An 11,892-nucleotide genomic window follows, 5' to 3' on the forward strand; every position below is an offset into this window, starting at 1 on the left:
GCAGCTTACAGTTTCAAAGGTACAGTCCATTATGGTATGACATGGTGCTGGAGAAGTAGCCAAGTGTCTTACATCTTTCAGGCAACAGGAAGTGAACCGAGTCAATGAACAGTATCTTGATCATATATGAGACCTCAAAGCCCCCCTCCACAGTGACACACTTCCTCCAACAAGATCACACCCACTCGAATAAGACCATGCCTCCTAATAGTGCCACTCCCTTTGGAGGCCATTTTTTTTCAAACCACCACAGAGGTATTTAACAGTTTGTTTTTCACTTTTGTAAATTTGCTTATCACCATGGGACAAGGATGAAGTGATCGTTTTATTACTATAGAAAGAGAAAGAAAAACAACTGAAGGAAGTAAAACAGTTTTCTTACCCAGCTGTGGATTCCATAGATAATTGTAATGCACAGCTTTGATATCCATCTTTATAAACCATCCCTTAGCCCCCTGCTGCATGCCATGCTGTTTGGCTCTAAGGCTGCCATCCTTCTGATAGCCGTAAGAATAAATTCATTTAATCTAAATTTGAATTGAATCTAAGTCTTTGGTCTTTCTTTTTCTTTTCTTTTCACCTTTCCTGGAACTCCTGGTTCATCTATCTTAATTACTGAGACTGTGCCAAAGGCTGAGTAAAAATATTAGAAAATGCTAGACCTCTCTGATCTAGTTCCCACAGAAGAGCAGGTGGAAATTCCCCAAACTTACAATCCCTGGCCCCAGCCAGTCCAGGACCAGACTGTATTTGAAGGGGAACTGGTACCTGTGGTCCCTAAAATCTGTCCTGATTTGCCTTTACTCTCCCTGGATTTACCTTCACCTCTGCCTGACTCTGTGTCATCTCCACACATTCTAAGCAGACAGGCTGTGCTTTGTGGTGGTATTGTGTTCCCAATATATTGTGCACCCTAATAAACTTATCTGGGGTCAGAGAACAGAACAGCCACTAGATAGACATAGAAGCCAGAAAATGGTGACACAAGCCTTTAATCTCAGGAAGTGATGGCAGGAAGCAGAAAGGTATATAAGGCATGAGGACCAGGAACTAGAGGCATTGTTAAGCTTTTAGGCTTTTAGGAGCAGTTCAGCTGAGATCCATTCAGATAAGAACACAAAGGCTTTGAGCAAACAAGATCAGCTGAGGAATTGGTGAGGTGAGGTTAGATGTGGCTTGTCTGTTTCTCTGATCTTTCAGTGTTCACCCCAATACCTGGCTCCAGGTGTTTTTTTTTTTTTTTTTTTTTTTTTTTTTTTTTTTTTTTTTTTTTTTTTTTTTAATAAGACCTTTTAAAATTTATCTACAGTGCTCTACCCCAGCTGAAACAAGCTGTCCTCCCTCTCATAGAACCACATCCCACCTGGCCCCAACCAGACTTTTTCTCCTCTATGTTCCTTTTTCTTTTGTTTTTCTTTTTTATTTATCCTTCTCTCGTGTATTACTCCCCAACTGTAGTTTCCCCTCCTTCTTTCCTCCCAATCCCTCCCCCTAATCCCTTTGTTTAAGTATTACCTTTAAGATTCCACCTTGTGAATGAAGTTCACTTACCATTTCAATACTTTAATATTGTTTACAAAAGTTAACCTCTGGCCTCCATATTCATTTGTATACCAATACCCCCAGAACACACACACACACACACACACACACATACACACGCACTCACGCACATTCACACACACATGCACATGCACACACTGAAAGGTAGATGGCATCTGAGAAAGGACAGCTGAGGTTGATCTTTGGCCTCCACATCCATATATACACACATGCCCCTGAACAGACAGGAACTCACACATAGTCACACACACACATACATCAAAAAGAAAAGGAAAAATTGTAATAAGTTTTTGAAAAATCTAAAAAACATAATTTGGTTGACTAGCACACAAAATACAAGATCTTTATTCAAGTGAGGTTTTCTATGCCATTTGAGACTTTATGTCAGAATCAGGAAAAACATGAAGAACACTGAGAAAGACAAGAACCACATGTTTCTTTTCATATTTAGCTGCTAGCTTTGAATGTTTAGATATGTGTGTTTCATTTGAAATACCTACTAGGCAAATAGTAAAAATAAAAAGCCATGGAGGAAGGCGTTTCAAAAGATGTGATAAAATACAATGATATAAAGCAAGATATGGTAATAATGGCACAGGAGAGGTTAAATAGGGTAAGGGATGGGAAAACAGGGTAGATGATGGAGCATGAGGAGAGATAATGACACTAAACGCTGATGAAAATACCAAATAGAAATATACTGTAGAAGCTTTCTAAAGTACATACATTAAAAAAAAAAAAAACAGTTTACTAGAAATTACCCCACAGTGAGGAAATGATGACTTTCCAGAATATTATAGACTATTGAACAGAAAACCCCAGTGCCAGGTAGGGCCTAACTTTTGTCAGGTGGCTTGTCAATGGAGTCATAGAAACCCACAACCCAAACATTATTGTCATTGCTCTTTGTTATCCCCCCTACTGGGTAGCTCCCATGGTAATGAAAGGTTATATTCACACAGCAAGAATGAGAGAGAATTAACTGACCATCTTACCCTGCTAGAAACTCTATAAACTACAATAATGACTGGCTTCACAAGATATGGTTGCTGGTGCAATTTTGGCAGAAATGTTATAGGAGTCACCAACCACTTTCTGATCAGATTTAAGGACTGGTCCATGAGATATAACTTGTGTTTTTGACCATTAAAAGGGTCAAAACAGGAGCTAGCTAGGTCATAGGCCCTAGTGAAGAACTGAATGCTATTATTCCCCTAAATAGATAATAAACTGCCCCCTAAATACCCATAAAATAATGCTTCTGTCAATCTTATTCCGTAAAATTTCATTTTTCAATGACTGGCAGTTAAGACAAAGACCTGTGACTGATCAATATACAATAAAAGTTCTCATCTCTTAGTGGGATATCTGTATCATATCCTCTCTCCCCTAGGCTCAAGGCATTGCAGAAAAAGAGTCAGAAAGACTGAAAAAGCCAGAGGTAGCAGATGTCTGCAGTGTTAGCCAGACATAACAGGACCATTGCACACATCTACACAGCTATTACTGCATGCACAAGACCTGCCAAGATCTTGACGGCTGAAATCCTGGATGGACAAGACAGGGATCATTAAGTCCCACCCCTAGCTGAGGAGCTATTGACAATTGATGGATTCTTGGAGAGGAAGTATCCATTTTCTAGGGGTATGTGGCCCCTGTGATGCTATCCATGATCCAGTTGATAGTTCTATACCCATGAATACATAGGCAGCACCAAATGAACTCAATGTATTTAAAAACAGAATAGTTGAACTGGAAATTAAAGTGGTAGTTAGGATATGGTAGGAGTTGGAGGGGAAAGAATAACAGGTGGATTTGATCAAATACATTATCTTCATACATAAATACTTGTGGTGATATTTTGTTGTACCCCAATAAAATTTGCCTAAAAATCAGAGGACAGAACAAACCACAAGATTAAACATAGAGGCCAGGCAGTGGTGGCACACTCCTTTAATCCTAGCACTTGGGGGGCAGAGATCCATCTGAATTTCTGTGAGTTCAAAGCTCCCCTGGATTATATGAGATTGATCAGTCTAGGAGAGAAACAGAGCCAGGCAGGGAGTCAGACACCTTTAATCACAGTACTTGGGAATAACAGGCCTTTAATCCCAGCACTAAGAAGGAAGTGATATGGCTGGGCAGAGAAAGGTATATAAAGCATGAGGAGACAGGAACTAAATTATTTTGGCTGAGGCCTTTCAGCTGAGGACTCAGAGACTTTCAGTCAGAGGATTCATGGAGTTAATGAGGTGAGACGTGACAGTGGGTGGTTCCTTTGTCTCTCTGATCTTTCGGCATTTACCCCAATATCTGGCTCTGGGTTTTTATTAAAAGACCTTTTAAAAATTTGAGCAACAAATACTTAAGCAAAAAACCTATATAAAAAAGTTATCACTATTTTAACTTAATATAATATAAAAAACTTTATGTTTATACCCCTTCCTATGTTCAACTAGCTTTGTTTGTATCTTTTCCATTATTGTTTATTTATTCTTTTTCTTAGTATTAATTTCTTCTTTTTTATGTTTTGCCCTATACATCTCACATTTTTATCTGTCTTGTACTTTTATTGTTAATTTTACTTTTAAGTCTGATATTTTTATAGATATTCTTTTTTAATTCTTTGAGAATTTTATACAATATATTTTAGTCATGTTCTCCCCTTCTCAAACTCCTTCCTGATCTATCCCGCTTCTATCCTTACTCAACTTTGTGGCCTACTCAATTTTTAAATTATTAAGTGCAAATAACACTGTCCATATACCTAATGGGAGTGGCCATCCACTGGAGCATGGTCACAGAAACCACATCTTTTAAAGAAAACTGACTCTCCTTCCTGAAGATACCAAATGCTCCTCACTTAAAGCTAACACTGCATGCCAATCTCCCCTCTACATTCTGGCATTCTCATCTGGCATGACCTCATGAGATCTTGTGCCTGCTGTCACAATTGCTATAACTTCATATGTACATCTGCTTTGTTGTGCCTTGAAAACACTGTTCCCTTGTAGTCTGTAGTGGTATATTTCTTTGAAAATATATCTCACACTCAAAGAGAATGAACTTGTTCCAGACCTTATCACCAAATTAATAATATGCTTTGAGAACATTTAAAACTATGTAGTTAGCATGCTATCTTTCTGTGCACTCAGCCTGTTTAAGTTTAATTAACCTGATTTTAAGAAAACAGTGAACTACTCCCACACCTGATGCTCAGGGATCCTTGCAGAAGATGGGGCAGAAAGACTGAAGACCCAGTTTACTGTGAGATTGTGTCTCCTGGGAATGCCAGAAGCTACACCCATAAAGTCTCACCAATGTGACTGCCTAAATATAAGCTGAACAAGGACACAACAATAGACATATTAATGTCATAGGGGAAAGCCAAGGAGGTCTTTATCCTACACAAAGAACTATAGGCAACCAAGGAGTGCTGAAAGAGAGAGATGGTCTTCCTCAGGAGGGAGCACACCAATTGGCTCTCCAATACCAGATGGTCAGTCTTGAAAAGATACATGCAAGCAACATTAAACAGACTGATAAAGTTGTACTTACATATTTAGGAATATCAATGAAATATATATGATATATGTATATGATAGAGGGAAGAAAGGTAAAAGCAAAGTCATGTAATTATAATTAAAAATAACTGAATAATTTTAAAAGAGAAAAAGAACAATTGTAAGACAAATTGCTAAATAGTTTTATTAATAAAAAACCTGAAGCCAGATATTAGGGTGAAAACTGAAAGATCAGAGAAACAGAACAAGCCAACCTCACCTCACCAACACCTCAGCTTCCAGAGTCTCCTTCCTGTATACCCATGCCTGTATGCCTTCTCTGCTCTGCCATCTCGCTTCCTCTCTCCACACAGCTACATAACTTCATGTCTGTCTGTCCAGACCTCCAGAGCTCTATGGTTAGCTAGCACTGGGATTAAAGGCATGTGCTACCACGTCTGGCTCTGTTCCCAGTGTGGCCTTGAACTCACAGATATAGATAGATCTCTGTCTCCCAAATGCTAGGATTAAAGGTGTTTGCTACCACTGCCTGACTTCTATGTTTAATATAATGGCTGGCTTTATCCTCTGATCTCCAGATAAGCTTTATTAGGATGCACAAATAAAATATCATCACAAACACTGTAGCAAACCTTTCTATACTTGGATTTCCCAATGTAATCAGATTTTAAAACCTAAGATAAATATATAACTTCAATCTAATTTATGTACTCTTCCCCTGACCCAGAATAATGTATGTGTGTATATGAATGTTGTGGCAATCATTTGCAGTCATCAGGTTGACATAAATATTTAATAACAAATATCTGCCAGAAATCTTGAAAGTAATATGTTAGTATAACTTGATTCCATCTGTTTGTAATTTTGTTTGCTAGTCTTGGATCAGTTGGGAGCAGTAATGTAACTTCTGCCCTTGTAAAGCTCTGTTAAAGATTTCTGTAAAGACCATCCCATCGGGGGCTGGAGAGATGGCTCAGAGGTTAAGAACACTGACTGCTCTTCCAGAGGTCCTGACACTCTAATAGTTGTGCCAGAAGCCCCATCCAAGGACTGAGGAATCTGGATGCAGAGATCCACAGCTAGGCCCCGGGTAGAGCTCCGGGAGTCTAATTAGCGAGAAAGAGGAGGGTTTATATGAGCGAGAATTGTTGAAACCAAGGTTGGATAAAGCACAGGGACAAATAGCCAAATGAATGGAAACACATGAACTATGAACCAAAGGCTGAGGGGCCCCCAACTGGATCAGGCCCTCTGAATAGGTGAGACAGTTGATTGGCTTGATCTGTTTGGGAGGCATCTAGGCAGTGGTACTGGGTCCTGTGCTCATTGCATGAGTTGGCTGTTTGAAACCTGGGGCTTATGCAGGGTCGCTAGGCTCGGCCTGGGAGGAGGGGACTGGACCTGCCTGGACTGAGTCTACCAGGCTGATCTCAGTCCTTGGGGAGGCTTTGCCCTGGAGGAGGTGGGAATGGGGGGTGGGCTGGGGGGAAGGGAGGGAGTGGGAGGCGGGGGAGAACAAGGGAATCCATGGCTGATATGTAGAACTGAATGGTATTGTAAAAGAAAAGAAAAGAAAAAAAAGTTGAAAAACTCAAAAAAAAAAAAAAAAAAAAAAAGATTTCTGTAAAGAATCCTGAACAATAAAAGATTGCTGGAGGCTTCACCAATCCTGGATTTCAATTTGTACTGCAAAGCTATAGGAATAAATACAGTACTGTATTGGAATAAAAACAGAAATGTTGATCAATGAAATCAAATTGAAGACCCAGATATAAATTCACACATATATGGAAATACTGGAAGACAACCTCCACTGGCAAAACACCAGGACTGCCATCCATTGGGATTCAGGAATGTAAAGCTATGTAAAGCATTTAAGGTATTCACTCATGAAAAGACTAGCCCAAAGGGTAGCTTCACTGCAGTGGGTGAGCATTGTGCTTTGGCTATAAAAGGAAAAAACTGTCTGCTTGGTGAGCAGAACTAAAAATCAGGTTCTTATCAGCATTACAGGAATAAAATATTAAACATAGTTTAAAAATAAATTTCCATACTATAGGCATTTATCAAGTTTGTGCATTAGTCAATGGAAAGATAATATAATACAGGAAATTGAGTTTTAGGAGAGATCAAGTGGCATCATAGTATAAACAAAATGATGGACTTTGAGAGGGGAAATCAAAGCAATCCATGTCAGTGTTTGTTATAAAACCTTCTTTTGTGATATCTTGCATCCCAAAATAATGTCATTAAAAGATAACTTCCCCAGGGCTGGATAGATGGCTCAGTGGTTAAGAGCAGAGGCTGCTCTTCCAGAGGCCCTGAGTTCAATTCCCAGCAACCACAAGGTGGCTCACAACCATCTGTAATGAGATCTGGTGCCCTCTTCTAGCCTACAGACATACATGCAGGCAGAACACTGTATACACAATAAATAAATCTTAAAAAAAAAGATAACTTTACCTCTTATATAAAATCACTTACTGCAATGAACTCACAAATGAAAACATTGCTTTAACTCTGACATTTTTAACAACCTATAGCTCCCACCTAAGCATCACATATATCTTAATGCACACTATTAAACTGTCATGGCCATGAAAATCAAAGATGGACTAATGAGTAGTCACAGACAAAATAAAAATACTTAGCAAACTCAGTGCAAACATGATCCTGGAAGAACAGGATATAAATGAGAGAAGTAATGAAATTTAAGGCTTGGAGTTCAGTTAACAGCAATGTGACTATGGGAGATATTGACATCATAGAGACCTAATTACATACTATGCAAAAACCATCCTATTGATTTTACATATATTGTTTAAAATTAAATTTATATTGTTGATTATTAGAGGTTTTTTTTTTTTTTTTTTGGTTTTTCGAGACAGGGTTTCTCTGTGTAGCTTTGTGCCTTTCCTGGAACTCACTTGGTAGCCCAGGCTGGCCTTGAACTTAGAGTTTTATAGTAAGCTTTGAATGTAGGTAGTTTAATTCCTCTCATCATCTTTAAAAATTGTTCAGCTACTCTTGGTTCTTTGCACTGTCATAGAAAAAATTTTAAAATATTTAAAATTAATTTTAAAACAAAGAATTTTTATTGGCACTGAAATAAATGAATAGATAATTAAATTTATGGTTCAAAAACCTGAGTTTTCCAATTCATGTAATATCTCTCCATTCATTTAGATGCTTTTTCATTTCTCTTTGTAGTGTTTTACTGTAGAATAAAGTTCAAATTATCCTCATTCATATCCTTAATATGTGACAAAACTGTCCAAAAATATCGGTAGGAAAAGACAGTGTTTTCAATAAGTAGTCCCTGAAACAAGAGGTGGCTGTTATGTGTAATAAGAGGATCCCTATTTATCATCTCATACAAAGGCAAATATTAGAGAAAAGTAACTCATAGAAGAATTAGTGAATACTTAGAAAATCATGCTAAAACATCTGCATGACAGTGGTTAGGCAAGAGGTGTTTAATTAACAAATTCATTAATTAGTTCATTAAAATTAAACAATGAAATAATTATTAAATATATTTCATTAAAACATAAAATTTGACTCAGTGAAAAAAACAGGTAAGGAAAGGAAATGTCAATCTACAAATCAAGAGAAAGTTTTCTTATGGAGATATCTATTCCAAAGACTTAAAATACATAAAGAAATCTGGAAAATCGTAAGTAGAAAAACACTCAAAAAGGAAACGGGTATGAAATTTGAAAATAAATTTCATGACAGAAGATATGTTAAAAATTAATGAAAACATGAAAAAAATTCAACACAGATTGTGGAGGCCCACAAAGGTTTCCTAGTGAGATCTGAGCTTGCTTTACCCAGCAGAGCTGCATTAGAGGATTGCTTGACCATGTGCATGGTTATTAGGTGATTGGAAGGGTCTACACTTGGCTGAGCTAACTGGAGAGCTTCTGCTCCACCCCTTGACATTCCTATAAACAGCCCTTTAGAAGAGACAGGAGGGGCCAGTGGATAATGATCCAGGCCTTCCTGAGGTTATCCTATGTTTCTTCTGTTTCTCTCCCCTCTGTCCTTCTATCTAATATCTCTTATTCCTCACTCCACAAGAGTTCCCTGTCATAAAATTTTGGAGCCAGTCTCCCAGCTGAGCTCCCACAACAGACCCACAAAAAATGCAAATTCAAACCACAATGTGAGATATTCCATCCAGTCAAACAACTAGCAATACACACAAAATAATAAAATAAATCTTGAAAAGAAGACATTTAACCCCATTGTTTACTTGCACAGCTCTTTCCACACCCCTAACACAGATGTGTTTTGTGTGGACAATACCATTGATTCATTGTGTATTACTGGCATTACATGGTATAATACCCTCACATAGATTTTCTGTGTCTTGAACTGGAAGGAATAAGGGTCCCCAAAGACAAGATGTTGAGTGGGAAGACAAGGGTTGAGAAAACAAGAAGTTACGACAACAAAATAAATAGCTTGGATCAGAAGGTCTTGCATAGGTGGTCACTTATATCAAGCAGGTTTATTAAGAAGTATAACATTATATAACTATTTGCAGAGGAAAATGCTCAAGACCAGGAGGGATCTAAGTCAGACACTGTTGGCTAAGATAACAAGGGATAACTCAAACACAGGTGCTTACAGACTGATGACTACAGCACAGGGGGACAAGGTTAAGTTCCCAAATGCTGCAACCTTGACTCCTCTGAGGAGGAACCAGCTCCAGTCCTAGACCAGCCTTGCCAAGTTCACTCCTGGACAAGAAGGACAGAGAACTGAAGTTCCCTTTTTCCTTTCATCAAAGCCTCTGAGAAAGTCCTGAGTAGATCTAGATCCCCACAGTTCAGTAAAGATATCTTGAGATCGTTACAAAGAAAACTATTATAGATTCTCTTGCATTGAATGTAAGTGTGCTTTGAAGAAACAACACACAATAACAGTAACAACAAAAGAGATTGCTGGAGTAAGAATGATCAGAATGTTCCTGTTATTTATGGATTATAGATATTGAAATATCAGGGATGTGATATTCTCTTCTTCTTGTTCAGATGAGTAGTGTGGACAACGGTGAGAAAGATAGATGGGAGATAAGAAAGGGAGCTCCCAAGTAATTTCAACCTAGTCACTGAACACTGAGACTTGGATGTTCTCATATATGAATTTACTCCAGATTCACATACAGCTCCATAATTTTCCACACAAAAATGTCCAAGGATATGTCTGCTACTAGTAATCTCCGTCAGTCTCTCCTAAGGATATGTCCTAACTAGACATAGATTGAATCTGAAAGGGAAATGCCAAGCACCAATGCTAAGCCCCTAGAATGTAAGTGCAAGTTAGATGATACTGCACAGTCTACAGTTGCCAGAGATGGCATATGAAAAGCCTAATCTGTTGCCAGTGGAATCTGTGCTGGAGGTACCCGAGAATGAGGACATCAATCCCCCAGGCCTGCCCACCAGATATTCTACTAAGCCTGCCTTCTGTGAGCCAGGGAGAAAACAACCCTTGTGTTCCAAGGGCAGACTTTATGGCATATGCATGTCATGTTCTCACCCATCCAACTGTTACTAGTTCTTGTAATCCTCCTCCTCTATTTGTTCTTTATGATTTTCTTTCTCCTGTGGTGGTTTCCATGAAATTAGAAATGATATTGAGATTGGGACAATGGCAGGAGCTAAAGCTGTTAGGCAGGTCATGGGAAAAACCCAGAAGGATGGTGGCAGAAAACTGTAGATCAAGTGACATATAGATGGAATAAAAGACAAGAGTTGTCCAGAACTAGTTAAAAGACAACTTGACGAATTAGAGTGATGAAGAAGGACTTAGGCTGAGAGGAAGCTGGCAGTCTGGCACCTTAAACCATTGCTTGTACTTCTGTGCTTTCTGAGAAATTGCAAGTAGATGACCTCTGGGGTGATAACCTCGGATGTTCTGATAATTACTAACCTGCGAAAGAATAAGCTGGTATGCTTTGGTTTTCTTCCTGGGAACTTCTATGTGCAATTAAGGGGCACGGGGTACACTTTGCTGATTTCCAAAAAGAACTTACGAAACTATTGTGAAGAACCCAATCGCCTGTTGAATTTTTCATCCCCTATTTCCTCATATTATTACAATAAGACTGGGGTTGAGTCAGATCGGGAGAAGGCAGAGAAGACTCACATCTCCAGATCTGACAAGACTCATCAGGTTGCACCAACTCCTGTGTCTGAGTCTTTTCTTGCACCTGCCAGACATACCGGCTCTTCGAGACTCTGGAAACTGCTGAGGCTGGTCCCTGGCATACAGTGCCTCTAGCAGGAATATATGACTAAGTGTCTCAACTTTCCTTAAATCCCTACAGCACTGTTGTTTGCTCTGATAGATCCCTTTCTTAAATAGCAGTTTGCTTTACCATCCCTCTTTTCATGAATTCACTGACCCTTGGAGGAGGCTGGCGGAAGGAGATTGTTCCTTGGGGCTCCGAATCCTTACACTGTTTCCTCCAGGCCAGGCACTGGCTCCATATTATACTAGGAGGGGAGTTAGTTCATGGGACGCTCTGTCCTCTACTCTAAGATTCTTCAGTGAGGCATAAGATAAGATGTTCTAGAGATATGTACAAGGCCCCAAGAGTGTGGGGTAACAAATAGAAGTCTACAGATGGTTGAGAAGCCCAGAGTTAAGGACAGAATAACATCTTCCCAGAGGAAAACCATCAGAACTGGGAATTGACAGATGGATTTGGGGGAAGTTAGAGACATTTTCTCCAAGATAGTTAGAAGGGATATGAGCATTTATCAGAGGGATTAGAATTGGGAATGGTCTA

The sequence above is a fragment of the Peromyscus leucopus genome, chromosome 1 (assembly GCF_004664715.2).
Source record: "Peromyscus leucopus breed LL Stock chromosome 1, UCI_PerLeu_2.1, whole genome shotgun sequence".
NCBI classification, from domain to species: Eukaryota; Metazoa; Chordata; class Mammalia; order Rodentia; family Cricetidae; genus Peromyscus; species Peromyscus leucopus.